Source organism: Aphidius gifuensis, linkage group LG1 (assembly GCF_014905175.1).
Source record: "Aphidius gifuensis isolate YNYX2018 linkage group LG1, ASM1490517v1, whole genome shotgun sequence".
Lineage (NCBI taxonomy): Eukaryota > Metazoa > Arthropoda > Insecta > Hymenoptera > Braconidae > Aphidius > Aphidius gifuensis.
In genome coordinates this window covers 22,737,375-22,751,681 of record NC_057788.1, presented here as the reverse complement: position 1 = coordinate 22,751,681, position 14,307 = coordinate 22,737,375, and the positions used below count along the sequence as shown (strand labels likewise).

At 25.2% G+C, this 14,307-nt stretch overlaps 1 protein-coding gene across 1 annotated transcript in view; it reads right to left on the bottom strand.

Annotated features, from left to right (window-relative positions):
- Positions 1 to 13,883, bottom strand: part of LOC122853912 (beta-1,4-N-acetylgalactosaminyltransferase bre-4-like) — a 44,821-nt gene extending 30,938 nt beyond the window's left edge. The window contains exon 1 of the mRNA XM_044154323.1: positions 13,505 to 13,883. The gene's annotated coding sequence lies outside the window, so the exon portion shown is untranslated. The remainder of the gene's footprint in view (positions 1 to 13,504) is intronic.
- Between the last annotated feature and the right edge of the window lie 424 nt (positions 13,884 to 14,307).

Sequence of the window (14,307 nt, the reverse complement as noted above, 5' to 3'; positions counted from 1 at the left end):
AATTCCTTAGCTACATCTTTTCCTTAGCTACTGCTTTTTCATGGACAATTTATTTATTTCAAAATAAAATACATGTTAATTGATTTTTAAATACAAATGTCCATGGTAGTTTATGAAGGAAGCTAGGAATTAATGTTGCTGTGAATTATATTTCAAGGAAATAATCATTAGTCACATCAATTCCTTAGGTACATCTTTTTCCTTTTTTAGCTACTGCCTTTCCATGACATTTTTATTTATTTCATAAATAAAATACATGTTAATTGATTTTTTAATATAATAAACAGTAGAAGGCGAAAGATGGAAAGTATGAATTAATGTTGCCAAAGAATTATATTTCAAGGAAATAATTCATTAGTCACATCAATTCCTTAGGTACATCTTTTCCTTAGCTACTGCCTTTCCATGGACATTTTTTATTTATTTCATAAATAAAATACATGTTAATTGATTTTTTGTAAATAATGTCTGTGTTATGAAAGATGGTAAGGCGAAATTAATGTTGCCAAAGAATATATTTCAAGGAAATAATTCATTAGTCACATTAATTCCTTAGCTACATCTTTTCCTTAGCTACTGCTTTTCCATGGACATTTTTTTTATTTATTTTATAATAAAATACATGTAATTATTTTAAAAATACAAATGTCCAAGGAAAAGCAGTAGCTATGAAAAGATGTAGCTAGGAATTATGTGACTAAGGAATTCTTGTTGCCAAAGAATTATATTTCAAGGAAAAAATTCATTAGTCACATTAATTCCTTAGCTACATCTTTTCCTTAGCTACTGTTTTCCATGGACATTTTTATTTATTTTATATAAAATAATGTTATTGATTTTAAATCAAATGTCCATGAGTTAGTTGGAAAGATGTAGCTAAGAAATTAATGACTAATGAATTATATTTCCTGAAATATAATTCTTTGGCAACATTAATTCCTTAGTCACATTAATTCCTTAGCTACATCTTTTCCTTAGCTGTTTTTTTCCTTGGACATTTGTAGTTTTAAAAATCATTAACATGTATTTTATTTATAAAATAAATAAAAAATGTCCATGGAAAAGTAGTAAGGAAAGATGTAGCTATGAATTAATGTGACTAATGAATTATTCACTTGAAATGTAATTCTTTGGCAACATTAATTCCTTAGTCACATTAATTCCTTAGCTAAATCTTTTCCTTAGCTACTGCTTTTCCTTGGACATTTGTATTTTTAAAAATCAAATTAACATGTATTTTATTTATAAAATAAATAAAAAATGTCCAAGGAAAAGCAGTAACTAAGGAAAAGATGTAGATATGAATTAATGTGACTAATGAATTATTTCCTTGAAATATAATTCTTTGGCAACATTAATTCCTTAGTCACATTAATTCCTTAGCTACATCTTTTCCTTAGCTACTGCTTTTCCTTGGACATTTGTATTTTAAAAAAAAAGTTTACATGTATTTTATTTATAAAATAAATTGAAAATGTCCATGGAAAAGCAGTAGCTAAGGAAAAGATGTAGCTAAGGAATTAATGTGACTAATGAATTATTTCCTTGAAATATAATTCTTTGGCAACATTAATTCCTTAGCTACATCTTTTCCTTAGCTACTGCTTTTCCATGGACATTTTTTATTTATTTTATAAATAAAATACATGTTAATTGATTTTTTAAAAATACAAATGTCCAAGGAAAAGCAGTAGCTAAGGAAAAGATGTAGCTAAGGAATTAATGTGACTAAGGAATTAATGTTGCCAAAGAATTATATTTCAAGGAAATAATTCATTAGTCACATTAATTCCTTAGCTACATCTTTTCCTTAGCTACTGCTTTTCCATGGACATTTTTTATTTATTTTATAAATAAAATACATGTTAATTGATTTTTTAAAAATACAAATGTCCAGAGAGTAGGTTAGAAAGATGTATATGAGGTGACTAAGGAATTAATGTTGCCAAAGAATTATATTTCAACGAAATAATTCATTAGTCACATTAATTCCTTAGCTACATCTTTTCCTTAGCTACATCTTTTCCTTAGCTACATCTTTTCCTTAGCTACTGCTTTTCCTTGGACATCTTCAATTTATTTTATAAAAAAAATACATGTAAATTTTTTAAAATCATTAATGTTCATAGTAGCAGTGAAGCTAAGAAATTAATGTTGCCAAAGAATTATATTTCAAGGAAATAATTCATTAGTCACATTAATTCCTTAGCTACATCTTTCCTTAGCTACTGCTTTTCCATGGACATTTTTATTTATTTTATAAATAAAATACATGTTAATTGATTTTTTAAAATACAAATGTCCAGAGAGTAAGAAAGATAAGCAGTGAATTAATGTATTAATTATTTCGAAATATACCTCTTGGCAACATTAATTTTTAGTCACATTAATTCCTTAGCTACATCTTTCCTATACTGCTTTTCTTGACATATTTGTATTTTAAAAATCAATTAACATGTATTTTATTTATAAAATAAATAAAAAATGTCCATGAAAGCAGTAGCTGGCGAAAAGATGTAGCTAAGGAATTAATGTGACTAATGAATTATTTCCTTGAAATATAATTCTTGGCAACATTATTAAAGTTACATTAATCCTTAGTTACATTTTTTTTTAGCTACTGCTTTTCCTTGACATTTTATTTTAAAAAAAAAATTTACATGTATTTTATTTATAAAATAAATGAAAAAATGTCCATGAAAAGCAGTAGCTATGAAAAGATGTAGCTAAGGAATTAATGTGACTAATGAATTATTTCCTTGAAATATATTTTATAATATTATTCTTAGTTTTTTTAGCTACTACTTTTCCATAGACATTTTTTATTTATTTTTTAAATTCAATGGATGTAGTATTATTTTTAAAAAATACAAATGTCCAAGGAAAAGCAGTAGCTAAAGAAAAGATGTAGCTAAGGAATTAATGTGACTAAGGAATTAATGTTGCCAAAGAATTATATTTCAAGGAAATAATTCATTAGTCACATTAATTCCTTAGCTACATCTTTTCCTTAGCTACATCTTTTCCTTAGCTACTGCTTTTCCTTGGACATATTCTTCAATTTTTTTTGTAAAATAATGTCCAAGGAAAGCAGTAGTTAAGTGAAAGATGTAGCTAAGGAATTAATGTTGCCAAAGAATTATATTTCGCTGAAATAATTCATTAGTCACATTAATTCCTTAGCTACATCTTTCCTTAGCTACTGCTTTTCCATGGACATTTTTTATTTATTTTATAAATAAAATACATGTTAATTGATTTTTAAAATACAAATGTCCAGGAAAAGCAGCAGTTGGAAAAGATGTAGCTAATGAATTATTGTGACTAGGAATTAATGCCAAAGAATTATGTTTCAAGGAAATAATTCTTTAGTCACATTAATTCCTTAGCTACATCTTTTCCTTAGCCACATTAATTCCTTAGCTACTGCTTTTCCTTGGACATTTTTTATTTATTTTATAAATAAAATACATGTAAATTTATTTTTTAAAAATACAAATGTCCAAGAAAAAGCAGTAGCTAAGGAAAAGATGTAGCTAAGGAATTATGTGACTAAGGAATTAATGTTGCCAAAGAATTATATTTCAAGGAAATAATTCATTCGTCACATTAATTCCTTAGCTACATCTTTCCTTAGCTACTGCTTTTCATTGACATTTTTTATTTATTTTATAAATGAAATACATGTTAATTGATTTTTTAAATCATTAATAAAAACTAGTGAGTAGTTAGAAGATAGCTAAGGAATTAATGTTGCCAAAGAATTATATTTCAAGGAAATAATTCATTAGTCACATCAATTCCTTAGCTACATCTTTCCTTAGCTACTGCTTTCCATGGACATTTTTATTTATTTTATAAATAAAAATACATGTAATTGATTTTTAAAAATACAAATGTCCAAGGAAAAGCAGTAGCTAAGTGAAAAGATGTAGCTAAGAAATAATGTGACTAAGGAATTAATGTTGCCAAAGAATTATATTTCAAGGAAATAATTCATTCGTCACATTAATTCCTTAGCTACATCTTTCCTTAGCTACTGCTTTTCATGACATTTTTTATTTATTTCATAAATAAAATACATGTTAATTGATTTTTTTAAAAATACAAATGTCCAAGAAAAGCAGTAGTAATGAAAAGATGTAGCTATGAATTAATGTTGCCAAAGAATTATATTTTCAAGGAAATAATCATTAGTCACATCAATTCCTTCGCTCCATCTTTTCCTTAGCTACTGCTTTTCCATGGACATTTTTATTTATTTTATAAATAAAATACATGTTAATTGATTTTTTAAAAATACAAATGTCCAGGAAAAGCAGTAGCAGGAAAAGATGTAGCTATGAATTATGTGATTAAGGAATTAATGTTGCCAAAGAATTATATTTCAAGGAAATAATTCATTAGTCACATTAATTCCTTAGGTACATCTTTCTTAGCTACTGCTTTTCCAGACATTTTTTATTTATTTCATAAATAAAAATACATGTTAATTGATTTTTTAAAATACAATAAACCAGTGAGTAGTTATGAAAGATGAAGCTAAGGAATTAATGTTGCCAAAGAATTATATTTCAAATAATTCATTAGTCACATCAATTCCTTAGGTACATCTTTTCCTTAGCTACTGCCTTTCCATGGACATTTTTATTTATTTCATAAATAAAATACATGTTAATTGATTTTAAATACAAATGTCCATGAAAAGTAGTTGGTGAAAAGATGGAATTAATGTTGCCGTGTAAAGAATTATATTTCAAGAAATAATTCATTAGTCACATCAATTCCTTAGCTACATCTTTTCCTTAGCTACTGCTTTTCCTTGACATTTTCAATTTATTTTATAAATAAAATATGTAAATTTTTTTTAAAAATACAAATGTCCAAGGAAAAGAGTAGCTATGAGGAAAAGATGAAGTTAAGGAATTAATGTGACTAAGGAATTAATGTTGCCAAAGAATTATATTTCAAGGAAATAATGCATTAGTCACATTAATTCCTTATCTACATCTTTTCATTAGCTACTGCTTTTCGATGGACATTTTTTATTTATTTTATAGTTATAATACATGTTAATTGATTTTTAAAAATAAAATGTCCAGGAAAAGCAGTAGTTATGAAAAGATGTAGCTAAGGATTAATGTGACTATATAATGTTGCCAAAGAATTATATTCCAAGGAAATAATTCATTAGTCACTAATTCCTTAGCTACATCTTTCCTTAGCTACCTGCTTTTCATGGACATTTTTTATTTATTTCATAAATAAAATACATGTTAATTGATTTTTAAATAAAATGTTCAGTGAAAGTAGCTTGAAGATAGCTAAGGAATTAATGTTGCCAAAATTATATTTCAAGGAAATAATTCATTAGTCACATTCAATTCCTTAGCTACATCTTTCCTTAGCTACTGCTTTTCCATGGACATTTTTATTTATTTTATAAATAAAATACATGTTAATTTTATTTTAAAAATACAAATGTCCAAGGAAAAGCAGTAGCAGGAAGATGTAGCTAAGTAGAATTAATGACTAAGGAATTAATGTTGCCAAAGAATTATATTTCAAGGAAATAATTCATTAGTCACATTAATTCCTTAGCTACATCTTTCCTTAGCTACTGCTTTTCATGGACATTTTTATTTATTTCATAAATAAAATACATGTTAATTGATTTTTTAAAATACAATGTCTGAGCAGTAGCTAAGGAAAGATGTAGCTATGAATTAATGCCAAAGAATTATATTTCAAGGAAATAATTCATTAGTCACATCAATTCCTTAGCTACATCTTTCCTTAGCTACTGCTTTTCCATGGACATTTTTATTTATTTTATAAATAAAATACATGTTAATTGATTTTTAAAAAATACAAATGTCCAAGGAAAAGCAGTAGCTATGAAAAGATGTAGCTAGAATTATGTGACTGGTAATGTTGCCAGAATTATATTTCAAGGAAATAATTCATTAGTCACATTAATTCCTTAGGTACATCTTTTCCTTAGCTACTGCCTTCCATGGACATTTTTATTTATTTTATAAATAAAATACATGTTAATTGATTTTTTAAAAATAAAATGTCCAAGAGTAGTAAGGAAGATGTGACTAAGGAATTAATGTTGCCAAAGAATTATATTTCAAGGAAATAATTCATTAGTCACATCAATTCCTTAGCTACATCTTTTCCTTAGCTACTGCTTTTCCTTGGACATTTTCAATTTATTTTATAAATAAAATACATGTAAATTTTTTTTTTAAAAATACAAATGTCCAAGGAAAAGCAGTAGCTAAGGAAAAGATGTAGCTAAGGAATTAATGTGACTAAGGAATTAATGTTGCCAAAGAATTATATTTCAAGGAAATAATTCATTAGTCACATTAATTCCTTAGCTACACCTTTACTTAGCTACTGCTTTTCCATGGACAATTTTATTTATTTTATAAATAAAATACATGTTAATTGATTTTTAAAAATACAAATGTCCAAGGAAAAGCAGTAGCTAAGGAAAAGATGTAGCTAAGGAATTGATGTTACTAAGGAATTAATGTTGCCAAAGAATTATATTTCGAGAAAATAATTCATTAGTCACATTAATTCTTTAGCTACATCTTTTCCTTAGCTACTGCTTTTCATGGACATTTTTATTTATTTCATAAATAAAATACATGTTAATTGATTTTAAAATACAAATGTCCAAGAGAGTATATGAAAAGATAGCTAAGAATTAATGTTGCCAAAGAATTATATTTCAAGGAAATAATTCATTAGTCACATCAATTCCTTAGGTACATCTTTTCCTTAGCTACTGCCTTTCCATGGACATTTTTATTTATTTATAAATAAATAAAATACATGTTAATTGATTTTTAAAAATAAAATGTCCAAGGAAAGTAGAAAGTTGGAAAAGTATAGCTAAGGAATTAATGTTGCCAAAAAATTATGTTTCAAGGAAAGAATTCCTTAGTCACATCAATTCCTTAGCTACATCTTTTCCTTAGCTACTGCTTTTCCTTAGCCATTTTTTATTTATTTTATAAATAAAATAGATGTAAATTTTTTTTTTTAAAATACAAATGTCCAAGGAAAAGCAGTAGCTAAGGAAAAGATGTAGCTATGAATTAATTGACTATGAATTAATGTTACAAAGAATTATATTTCAAGGAAATAATTCATTAGTCACATTAATTCCTTAGCTACATCTTTTCCTTAGCTACTGCTTTTCCATGGACAATTTTTATTTATTTTATAAATAAAATACATGTTAATTGATTTTTTAAAAATACAAATGTCCAAGGAAAAGCAGTAGCTAAGGAAAAGATGTAGCTAAGGAATTAATGTGACTAAGGAATTAATGTTGCCAAAGAATTATATTTCAAGGAAATAATTCATTAGTCACATTAATTCCTTAGCTACATCTTTTCCTTAGCTACTGCTTTTTCTTGGACATTTTTTATTTATTTCATAAATAAAATACATGTTAATTGATTTTAAAATACAAATGTCCAAGAGTTAGCAGTGAAGATAGCTATGAATTAATGTTGCCAAAGAATTATATTTCAAGGAAATAATTCATTAGTCACATCAATTCCTTAGCTACATCTTTCCTTAGCTACTGCTTTTCCTTGACATTTTCAATTTATTTTATAAATAAAATACATGTAAATTTTTTAAAATACAAATGTCCAAGGAAAAGCAGTAGCTATGAAGATGTAAAGCATGAATTGATGACTAAGGAATTAATGTTGCCAAAGAATTATATTTCAAGGAAATAATTCATTAGTCACATTAATTCCTTAGCTACATCTTTTCCTTAGCTACTGCTTTTCCTTGGACATTTTTTATTTATTTTATAAATAAAATACATGTTAATTGATTTTTTAAAAATACAAATGTCCAAGGAAAAGCAGTAGCTAAGGAATTAATGTTACTAAGGAATTAATGTTGCCAAAGAATTATATTTCAAGGAAATAATTCATTAGTCACATTAATTCCTTAGCTACATCTTTTCCTTAGCTACTGCTTTTCCTTGGACATTTTTTATTTATTCTATAAATAAAATGCATGTAAATTTATTTTTCAAAAATACAAATTTCCAAGAAAAAGCAGTAGCTAAGGAATTGAGGTTGCCAAAGAATTATATTTCAAGGAAATAATTCATTAGTCACATTAATTCCTTAGCTACATCTTTTCCTTAGCTACTGCTTTTCCTTGGACATTTTTTATTTATTTTATAAATAAAATACATGTAAATTTATTTTTTAAAAATACAAATTTCCAAGAAGAGGCAGTAGCTAAGGAATTGAGGTTGCCAAAGAATTATGTTTCAAGGAAATAATTCCTTAGTCACATTAATTCCTTAGCTACGTCTTTTCCTTAGCTACTGCTTGTCCTTAGTCATTTATTTATTTAACAAATGAAATACATGTAATTTATCCTGTTTTAAACGTTTCATTTCTGGATAATTGTAAACAACTCAAAAACTCACAGTATGCCTATCCCTGCTCAAATTAATGATACGTAAATAAATCTGATGAAAATCACTCACTCTGCCATCTACTGAGCCCTATCATAAATATGTTAATATTATCACCGTATGACGCGCCACAGTCGGATCGACATCGGTTCGACGTCGAAAAACGTCACCTTTCGATGTCGTTTCGAGCTCGAATTTCGACGTCGAATGGACACTGCGTGTCGAAAATCGACACTAAATTCTACCTGGGTTTTAATCCTTTAAATTTTCAACATAATTTTGCCAACACATCCCTTGAAGTATCATTAATCAGATTATATATTGCTGTATACTTGTGAAAGTGCCGTCAATAGTTTGTAAATAAATAATAATAATTGAGCAAATATAATTAATGACAATAAATAAAATCACAAACTGTATATAGTTACATACTTTCGCGTTTTCACTTTTACTTAATTTTACACAATACTTTGATAATCAATGCGGATATTGTGTTATCTTTTTTTTTTTAAATTACATTTTTATAAAAATAATAATAAGATTCTTTGTTTTAAAACTAAATAACGAATTTGATTTAAATTTTTGTTTGCGGTGTGCTTTTATTGTAACACTGAGTCAGTACTGGTAAAACATTGCCAAGATTTTGTCGTTGTATATAGCGCTTCAAGCTGAATCAATATGATTCTGTATTAATATCAGATATTTTTATTGTGAAAAATAAAAATTGTTACATTTTTATGTGATATATATATATGTACAAGTTGCTTGGCTTTACCTATACACCAGCAGGAAAATAAACGGAAATGTGCTTTCCACTTCAACTTAATTCCTTTACGTCATGCTCCTTGCTCCAAGTTGATTGCGTTTTTATATTTTCATTTCCTCTTCGGGCAACGTCGAGAGGTCGATAAGTACCTTGAAATCCTTTTACTTATTGAGAAAAAATATGTTGGATAAATAGAGACAATTTAAAACTTTATATCAACTTTATAATTTTTTAAATTTTTTAATCCATGATCACAGAGTTTTTTAATTTTTAAAAAATCAAATAAATTAAACTCAAATTCATATTACAAATGACTCGATAAAGAGAATTTAATTTAACTTTCATATAATGAATAAAAAAAAAAATAAAAGTTTAAAATTATAATCAAAATGAAATTTTATTTTAACCTTTAATAATAATTTTATGAAAAAATTCAAATTAAAAATGGAATAAACTTGAAAAAATTAATTACATAAAAAAAAAAAGAGTTTGTCATTTACAGAATATAACTCATTTCATTTAAATTCATTTTAAAATATTTAAAAAAGAAAAAATCTATTCATCTTTATTGCTTTTTCAATGCTTTTTCAAAAATGAAAAAAAAAAGGTATAATGCATATTGACTTATAAGTTGCAGGCTTCAATAATAATGACTGGTTATCGAAAAAACTTCTCATATACCTCAAAACATTCTGAGTGCAATGTACCTTTTGTGCAATTTTTTTTTCTCTAGAATTTATGTTTGGTTTAAATACTCTTTTTTTTTTTTTCTTCCTCAACAATATCCTTCTATTCTTCTCATTCGTGTGAATATACTTGAGACTTTTTTTTCACTATGTATCTTATCATATTTATACATATATTGTAATTTTTATTTTTCTAATTTTTTATTATTTATTTATTTATTTATTTTTTTTGCGCCGTTGGGAGTCATAATCCAATCGTGATAGTATATGGCTTATATTAAACAGGTGTGCACAGGTGCAAAAATATCTATACCTATATATAATGACGATAGAGCAGCTTGTTCCACTTCTCCCACAGGATGATGATAAATTTAATAGCTTCTAGTTTATACAAAAAATAATAATAAGTTTAAGGCGTACATAAGTTTTAACGCTGTATATATATTCTAATAATCCATTGAAATTTATTCATAATTTTCCTCTTCTTGTATATATTTTCTTTTTTTCATTTCCGGGTATTTTATCATTAAAATTTTTATATATAATAATGAATATATAGTATAAAAAAAACATATACAAAATTTATAATTTTATACTCAGCATCTCGTAATAAATTAATCTGGCAATTGAATACGATGTTGAAGATTGTGTTCAAAGTTTCAAAGTCTAAGGTAAATATTTGCATAACCGTGTGTATGTGTTTTGATGAGATGATATATATGGATCAATTTTTTTTTACACGATATGTATTTTATAACTTTACAAAGTACAAAAAATCGTGTACAATTATTATTTTCATGATGAATATTATTGATTTTTTTATAAACAAGTATACTTTTTTTTATAATACAACAAGCTTGCTAGAAAATAATAATAATTAAAAAAAAGAAAAAAAAAAAAATGTAGGAAGTAGCGATGGAAAAAAAACGTCATTTTGCCATGCTTGATCTTACATCAAGTTATACATTTATTTTATTATGACGCTGAATTAATTTAGTTTTTGTCCCTCACTGATTTACATTTGTTGCACAGATAATTTTCCATCATTTATTTAATTATTATAAAAATTTAATTGTTTATTTTAACCATTATTAAATTAGTTATGTAAAAACGGTATTATAATCTTGGGGTTTTTAAAAGCACCTTTATAGATACAAACTGGAACAAAGTTTGTATGTTAATTATTGAAAAAAATATTTAAGATATTCTGTTGAGGTGGATAGTGCATTAAACAAACATATACAGCTACTTGTTGTTGTAAAAAATAAAAACTACTCAGTGTATACTTTTCTATCAGCATTTTTGAATGAAAGAAAAACAATTTAATGAAAAATGCAAGACTAACATATACCATTTAAATTTTATTAAAAAATTTAAACCAGAAAATTAAATGAAAATTTTTCAATTATTTGAATATTACATGTTTAAATTTTCTATGTTATATATACGCATTATTATTTATTTTTTTCATATCAATGAAAAGCATTGCATATCTAAAAATCTTTTTGAAAATAGTAATACAGTTTTTTTTTTTCCTATCTTTTGAATTTGTTTAACAAAAGGAACAATATATCTATGCTGTTCTTTTTGTTGAGCAACAAATTATCGCCTCTTGGCCAAACAGTTACATAAGTTTTATTTACGACTATGTTTTTGTGTGTGTGTGTCATATCACATGACATGATCGATGAAAATTGAAAATGAAAAAAAAATCATATTTTGCTTTGAATAAAAATAAATAAATAAATAAATAAATCATTACGTGACTACTTTTGAGATGAAAATTTGTTTAAAAAAAAAGTCTATTACTTTAAATATCAATTTAATTTTAAAATCTATTTACTTTTAGTGTATGTCAGTATGTATTTATGTCACTGAGGTTTTATTTATCAGTGAAAAATCAAGTGCGTAAAAAGAAAACAAAAGTAAACAAGTAAATAAACCGGAAAGCCATTATATAGATAATTTATTGAATTGCTAATTTCACCATTTGCTAATATATAATATATAATTGTTATCATTGTTTTGAATATTTGTTTGTCATGCACAAATTAGTGGATTACCATATCAATGAGAAAAAAAATAATGATAAATCAAATATAGCTTTACTCTTCTTTGATTTTATCATTCGATTTCTCTTTTGTAAATTTTATGAGTTCAATATATAAATATTTTATCAGTAATTAATTAGTCAACAATTTACTTTGTATATTTTAAAAATAATATTTGATTAGTTATTTCTTTTTACAAAGAATGAGTATATATTTGTGTATTTATACAAATAATTATGATTTTCATGAATTTAATATTTTCCATTCTGCTAAATTTGAGTCTTCTGTTGAATATTTTCATATAATTATTTCAATGAAACACGAGTATTAGTAGAGTAAAGTAAGGGGTTATATCTTTTGTTTCTATGTACCAGTGCTTCGATTCGGGAATTTCAACACAAAAGGATGATTCTCATGACAATTTATATAACAAAATACGAGCAAAAAAAAAAAGCTATTTGAATAATTAAAAAGAAAAAAAAATAGTTTTATAATTAAAATAGTTTTTTCAAGTCCAGGCAATTGAAAATACATTAACAGTATTATTTCACAATTAACGAACTGATGAATTCATTAAAAAAAAAAAAATAATAATTCAAGATATAATGAGTTTCAAGGTATTTTTGAACAATTAACTCAAGAAAATGTATTCATCATAAAATCGGAATAAAAATAAATAAATATACTTGTAGGAAAAAAAAAATAATAAATAGTTTTTAAATAATATTTTTGATAAACGAGAGTTATTATATTATTTACAAATAATTTTAATATAAATTAGATATATTTATTGTCATTAATAATTGAGTTTAGCAATTCAATATTATATTATTTTCATATTATGTTGGACCAGTTTCATCTGGCATATTTAATTTTCCTGATTTTGCGATACATATTATTTGACAATTAATGATGCATTTATTATTTCGTTGAATAAATAAAAGTTAATGAGTTATATGAGTTGAATGAAATAAATTGATTAATGTATAATTATGAATTAAAAAGTAACATTTACAATTTTTTATCTATCAAAATTAAATTGTCATGAGCCAAGAAATTAATTTTTTATTAATAAATTGTAACTTGACATATTATATTATGCGATATTTGATATAATAATTTTGAAATGGTCAATTATTAAGAAGAAAAATATAAAACCGGTTGAAAAGAAAAGACCTCGAGACAAGGTCAATAAATAATATATATAAATATTTTTTTTTATTTTTTCAAAAACATAATATGTTATATATACATAGTCATATCTTTGGACAATTGTTTGTCATTATTTTGACGACAATAATAATTTAATTTCAGTGACAACTTGATATATGTATGACACTGTTGTCCAACTACCATTAATTCAAATCCTACACAATTTATTTCAACAAAAGAAATGTCAACAAAGTTTATCATAATTTCTTATATTATTATTTCAAGTGTAGATAGAATAAAATATAAATAAAACATAAATAAATAAAATAGACAAAAAAGTAAATTTTTAAAGAGAAAAACATAACAAGAAACTGACCTGCAATAAGGAAAATCAGCTGTCCAGAATAACTCCAGCTTCCAGTTTAATAAAATTGGAGTATTATTTTTTAATAAATAACACGTGTTTTTCCATGTCATAAAAATAATATTTTGAATATTTTTTTCAACTATAAAAACAATTCACAATTAACACACAAATAACACTAGAAAATTTTGCTTCTTTTTTTTTTTGTTTTTTTTTTATAATAAAACTAGTTTTTGTGTGAATTAAAATTAATATAAAATGAGATAAATAATAAATATTAGCTGTTTTATTGAATGATATGAAAAATATAAAGAAAAAAAATTTATATAGAGCAAAATTTAAAAGTAGAAAAATCTGTGTTTCACCGGTGTCTCGGGGTCGACTACTACTCGTTTGACAGACGAAACTGATGACCGCGCATTTCGTTGCTCTGCTCCCACCAGACAAAATTTCAACCAACACATATTACAGCATTTACTTGCAATCACACGATCAACATAATCATGGTGTATACATTTAAGATGCGCGCGCGCCATTCAATTTTGCATCAGAGAATGAAAGAGCAAGTGAGAAGGCCACAAACTTGACAGGGACCAAGTCCACCTATATGCAACTTTCCAACACGCAACTTGCACCTCGTGATCCATATATTTTTTTTTTTTTTGCGGTTTTTGCAATTTATAGTTTTTTAGCTTTTTTTTTTTTTTAACACATTAGATATTAGTTGACACAACCTTCATGTGATGTTATGAAATTGAATTCGATATGAAAAATAAAAAAAAACCTCATACTGATCCAAAAATATGAAAAAATTC